This window comes from Mirounga angustirostris, unplaced genomic scaffold (genome assembly GCF_029215605.1).
Source record: "Mirounga angustirostris isolate CCGP_5_RB_7025 unplaced genomic scaffold, mMirAng1.0.hap1 SCAF_15, whole genome shotgun sequence".
Classification (NCBI taxonomy): Eukaryota; Metazoa; Chordata; class Mammalia; order Carnivora; family Phocidae; genus Mirounga; species Mirounga angustirostris.
Genome location: NW_026991723.1, coordinates 27,704,093 through 27,710,526, shown reverse-complemented (window position 1 = coordinate 27,710,526; position 6,434 = coordinate 27,704,093).

Below are 6,434 nucleotides of genomic sequence, written 5' to 3'. Positions count from 1 at the left end.
CTTGTATGTTTTATCCTATATGCATATTTATCTATACAAAAATATGTTTAAAAATTTTTAAGTAAAATAAACTAGAAAGCAAGGCAAAAAAAAAAAGTGAAAGGAGCTTTGATAATTAAATGTGTGTCCATGGGGTACCTGTGTGGTTCAGTCAATTAAGTGCCTGCTTTGGCTCAGGTCGTGATCCCAGGGTCCTGGGATGGAGTCCCACATCAGGGTCCTTGCTCAGTGGGGAGCCTGCTTCTCCATCTCCCTCTGCCTACTGTATCCCTTGCTTGTGCTCTTTCTCTCTCTGTCAAATAAATAAATAAAATCTTCAAAAAAAATAAATGTGCATCCAGGCATGAAGCAAAGTTATCAAGTATTAAGCCACCTATCCCAAAGTGCCCTAATCAGAAGAACATTGGAAAAGAGTGCTGACCCAGGCAAGAACTCAATAAATATTTCTGGGATGGATAACTGGATTGTTTGGATGATTATGTCAATATAAATTGTTAATCATTTGGGGAGATGTGTATGACTTTGGATTCAAATCACACATATGACCTCACTTTACTTTTTTTTTCATGGACAAAAAAGAAATATTGAATGTGGAAGCTTTAAGTATTGAAGCTATAAATGAAAGGATTTGTCTTGAGATGCCTTCTAGATTAAAGCAGAGTGCTTCTGGGGGTGGGTTTCAGGGCAGTGAAACTACTCTGTGTGACACCGGCATGGTGAATACTTGTTAAATAAATTACATGGTAAAATAAATTTACGTGGTAAATAAATAGGTGGTAAAAAATAAATAAATAAATGCATTATCAAAACCCCTAGAATGTACAACACAGTGAACCATAATGTAAACCAAGGGCTTTAGTTAGTAATAATGTACCAACATTGGTTCATCAACTGTAACAAATGTACTATGGTAATAAAAGATGTAAATAATAAGGCAAAATAATAAGGCAATCAATTTTTCTGTAAACCTAAAAGTGTTTTAGAAAAAAATAAAGTCTATTAATAACAGAAAAGAAAAAAAGGAAGGAAGGAAGGAAGGAAGGAAGGGAGAGGGAGGAAGGGAGGGAGGAAGGAAAGAAGAAAAGTTGGAAGACTTTTAAAAGGCTTCAGCTTTCTGGCACATACAGTAGGCACTCAAAATATCTGTTGGCTTCAACTGAATGAAATTCAGTGAGAAATGAGCAGGTGAATGTGAAAGCAGATTTAAAATGCAGGAAGAGTGTGAACTCATTCATGATGTGTTTGGTAAAGTCCTGGGATACCCATTTCATTGAAAAGAATTAGATGGTTGTAATCTTGATGAGTCATTAAGATCATAGATTTTTTTCCCAAGACACTTTATGACACTTATATATTTTCAGCAATAAAGATGTAAACAATTCTGATGCATGTCCCCCAAAACTGCTTGAGAAAAGTTAACCACATACTCACAAATCATACTAGCTCGTTGATAGATATATTTTTGTCATTGACAGGGTTTTTTGGGGGGGTGGGGGGAACCTATAGTCTTTATATAGATCTTTACAAGATTTTTAAAAAGCTGATTAAGACAATTCATAAGTTCTCTTACAAATTATGTTATTTTTATTTAGAGAACAGTTTATCTAGATTTATGAAATAATTATGCAAGAAGTTTCTTCCTGACTTCAACAGTGAAAAAAACAGATTTTGAAACAAGGCCAGGCATGGCTTTGAAACATTCTGTAACACCCATTGTAGAATTGGCCCCAGTTATTTTTGAACTTAAGGTGTAATATGCAAATGCGTACAAGGTGCTATCTTGGAAAAACTACTCCGTAGAAAGATGTACTGCCAGGTGCAAGCCTCGGAGGTGGAGAGAGGGTGTGCCTCGAGTGGTCTATATAGAACTTGCCATTTGAGCTTACAATCTCTGTTTCATTAATATCTCTGTCAGAGAGTGTGAAAGTCAAGTTTCCTGAGAATTGGAGCTCCCACTGATTTTGTGGGATTTCCTCTTGTTATTAGATGTTGAAACGCAGCCAGGATCTTGATCTCTGGAGTCCCAAAGCCATGGTGTGGGGCACGTTTTCAACCCCTTCGAGAACAGCTGTTCTGTCTGTTCTGCTTGTGAGTCAGAAAAGGCTAGGCTGTGCTATCAGTTTCCATCCTGGATCATTAACAACGTTCTATGAAGAATCAAAAGTTTGTTTCTTACGTTTCTATTCCTCTTCCCATAGTGGTGAATCCTTGAATTCCTGCATCTAACAACTTATGTAACTTTAAAGCCAGAAAAAATGCCTAGTAACGATACGTAGTACAGAGCTTTTTCAATTATCTGCCTGAAAGACCAGCTTATTGTTTCTATTGCAGATAGATACTTTTGTAAAACAGAATAAAAATAAGTCACTAGAAAAAAGAAATGATACCTACAAAACAGAAGCCCCTAATTTTTATTAGATTCAACAGACATAAAACAGCTCTTCCAAGTTACTGTGAAAGTATCTGAATGCTTACTCCACGTTCCCATGCGCCACTGAGGAACAGTCCATGGACCAGCCCACACCTGCAGAACAGGTTGCTGAAGCCCTGGTACAGAGGATGCCTTTCCTTCTGGTGACAGCCTGGGTCTCCCTCCCCTCTCTTCTCTCCCCCTGCTAAGGGACATGGGCACATGACCCAGACTAAATGAGGTTCCAAGGCTTTGCCTAAATTGTCTTGGGAAAAAAGTAATTATTTCTATTGCAACTGCTAGAAAATACTAAGCATTCACATTTTAACTAGACTAATGGGTGCTCACGTGGCATCTCATTGTTTTCTCATTTTCCTTCATCTGACTACTAGTTAATTCAAACATCTTTTCACTTACCTGTTGCCATTTGGATTTACAGCCCTGTGAATTATCCATTACATCTTCCCTCATTTTCCCTTAGACTATCTTTTTCGTAAAGTTTGTAAGAGCTCTTTGCTTATTAGAAAAATTAGTCTTTTGGGCGCCTGGGTGGCTCAGACGGTTAAGCGTCTGCCTTCGGTTCAGGTCATGATCTCAGGGTCCTGGGATCGAGTCCCGCATCGGGCTTCAAGCTCCTTGGGAGCCTGCTTCTCCCTCTGCCTCTCTCTCTCTCTCTCTCGTGAATAAATAAATAAAATCTTTAAAAAAAAAAGAAAAATTAGTCTTTTATCATTCACCCAATAAATATTCTTGCCAGATCTGTGTGTCTCTTAACTTTCTCTCTGATATCTTTTCCATATTTCTTATTTTTTTATGTAGTCTAATATGCATGTTTTTCCAGTCTTGGTTATGTGTCTTCTTAAATTTCACATCATATATGTCATAGTTGTGATTTTCTTATTTTTTTGCCTTATATGTAACTTTTTATCTGGAATTTATTTTTACATTTCCTTCTAAACACGTGACCAGGTTTGCCAGTATCATTTATTGAAGAGACTATACTTTTCCCACTAATTAAAGCATAACCTTTGTGAGGTTAATATATGATAAAGGTGATGATTTAATTATCCTTAATAATTCAATCAATGTGGGAATATAATTTTACACTTAAAAACTTCAGAACTATATCATATTCTTTATCCTTTCAGAGCCTCCGTTCCCTTTTCTATAGTATAAGTGATGTGAACTAGTCCTGAGATGGCCATTTGAGAAAACAAAAAGTTCTGACTTTTCATTCATTCAACCCATCAAATATTCCATTGACTGTGGTAGGGGATACATATCAATTGGATGGGGGATGTAAAGAGAAGGGAAGAGTCCAGGTAGATCTCCAGCCCAAACAGTTGGATATAATGGAAAGTATGTGTGATTATCTATTGTAACATAATAAACCACCTCAAAACTTAGTGGCTTAAGCAACATTCTTTGTTATTTCTTATGATTCTTTCAGCTGACTGAGCTCAACTATACTGTTACCGCGTGGGGCAAGACCAGCACAGGGTCAGGTGAGGATACAGAATTTAGGGGGTACTCATGCTTGAGGTCCCTGCAACCCCACTGCACTCAGAGTGAGTGTTTCCTTATATGTTATACCTCGGTGCTTCACTCACTTCACCCTGTTTGACCCTGATCTTGGGTTGGAGTCTCCCTCATGTGTTTTTGTTAAGTGGCAGCTGGATCTGGAATCATCAGGGTTCCACTAGGCTGGACGGACATCCAAGACAGCTTCTCCATTCATGTGCCTCACGCCTTCTTTACCTGCATGGCTGAATAAGCTGGAAGCTAACCAGGTATCTCTGTCTTTCTCCATGTATCCTCTTCACATGGCCAGCTTGGCTTTCCACATAGCCTGGCAGTCTCAGCTTTCTTACAGGGTGGTCAGATTTTTGAAATGGTCTGGCTTCTCCAAAGCGAACATTCCAAGAGGTCCAGGTAGAAGTTGCAGAGCTTCTTGTGCCCTTGCCTGCAAGCCCCAGAAGGTCAGTCACTATCATTGTATTCATTGTATTCTGTTGGTCAAAGTCACTAAGGTCACCCAAGATTTATGGGGAAGGAAATGAGACTGTCTCTTGATCTGAGTAACATGGATATAAAGGGAGAAAGAAAACTGATGAAGATCAACTTTGGAGAATACCTACCACAGAAAGACAGGAAACAAACAGGTGTGGGAATGGGAAGTCAGAAGTGCTCTTACAGCAAATTAAGTTTACAAGGCTCATTGAACAAACAAGCAAATTATACACCTGGAAATCAGAAAAAGACTGGGATTGAAAATTTCCAATCAGGAGATATAATTTAGAATCCAGGCACTGGATGAGATCACCTAAGGAGTGAGTTTAGAGATAGAAGAAGCCACCAAGGAGTACAACGGGGAACAGAGGAGTATGAAGCCAAATGAAGAAGCACTCTGTAAAGAAGAGGTGATCAGCCATGTCACAGGAGGCTGTGAGGTCAGGTAAAATGAGGTCGGGGGAAGCAATCATTGGGTAGAGCAAGATTTTGGTCACTAGTGACCTTGAGAAAAATGGTGGGATAAAACTTGATGATAGTGAGTTGAAGAGAGTGGAAAAAGCACGTAAAAGTAAGTTTTTCAAGGAATTTTCATAGAAATGAGATTGTTAGTGAGTGGGCAGTTGGGGTCTAGGAAGGGTTTGTTTTTGTTTTTGTTTTGTTTTGTTCTGCTGTGGTTTTAAGATCAGAGAAAGTATAGCCAATTGTAGGTGGCTGAGAATTAATGGTGTGGTAGAAAGGGAACTGAGGCTGCAGAGGGAGAAGTAATTGCAAAGCAAACTCTTGAGTAAGTGAGAGGTGACAGGACTGAAACAAGTCAACTGGGAAGACAGGAGGTGTTGGTCAGTGAACTAATGGTTGAATTTGAAATCCCGAGTTAGAGATTTTCCAGGGGACACAGTTTATTAATACCTAGGTATAGGGTAAGATTATGAGTCGGTAGTTGGAGGTGAGGAAGTAAAGGAACTAAGAGGCCAAGATCGCCATGAATGATAAAGAGTGGTCTGGAGAAAAGCATGTGAGCCAGACACTGAAATTGGAGGAGGTATAAGCCGCAGAGAATTAAGCCTGAATGCCCAAAGGCATGTACTGTGTCAATGGAGCTGAGATGGAACTATGTTTCCCAGAATTCCCTGCAACATGGTTCCATGTTAGTATTGGCCACAAGGCAAAGTTTGCACCAGATTTGGAAGGAGGAAGTGAAGCAGCAGCCACATTATCTTTATCCTGTGCAGGCAGTGGAGGGTCCCGAGCACTGTGGGAGCTTTCACCGTCATCGCTGATTTGAAGCTCCCCTTGGTGGGCATGAGCCTGGACTTGAACTTCCTCAGCTCTCCCCAGCCCTCCTGCTTTGCGTCTCCAAGTCCCAGACAAAATGCACGTCAGCTCCACAGTGAAGGACGCCAGCTTCCCCTGCAGGTCACCCCATGTGGCATCAAGATTGGAAGTGATGAGGGAGACACCAGTTCCAGATCATCCCCACTGGCTCCAGTTCTCCTCATGAGCTCCAGTTTGTCCCAGCATTCCTCCTCAACTTCTTATCTGGCTGACCACAGTGAATTTAGGCTCAACAACAGACGCAGAAAGAACAGACTGCACCGCCTTGCTGCCCCAGCTCCCACAGTTGTGGGTGGCCACCACTCCATAATAAATCTTTCATCTGTTTCACTCAGAGACTTCTCTGGTCAAGCTCTGGCCCATACAGCATCCACTGTAAGCAACAGACATACTTCTCTCCTCTGCGTCCAGAGAGATACTAGTCCTTGAGAGGATTGAGGAAATAGCCACTCAACTCATTTTCTGTCTTCTGTGGTTCCCGTGAGCAATCTTGGTTGAGAAGGGCTGTAGGTGATGGAAAACTCAGTAGGTGGCTCTTGGAGAAGCTAACAGAATGCTAGTCAAGGAAGTTAGAGATGTCCCCGGGGAAGGGGGAAGAGAATGGTTTGGAGGATCAACAGGCCTAGGGACTCCACTTCAACGTCTGGTGGGCTGTGGGCTGTGGAAGAAAACTCAG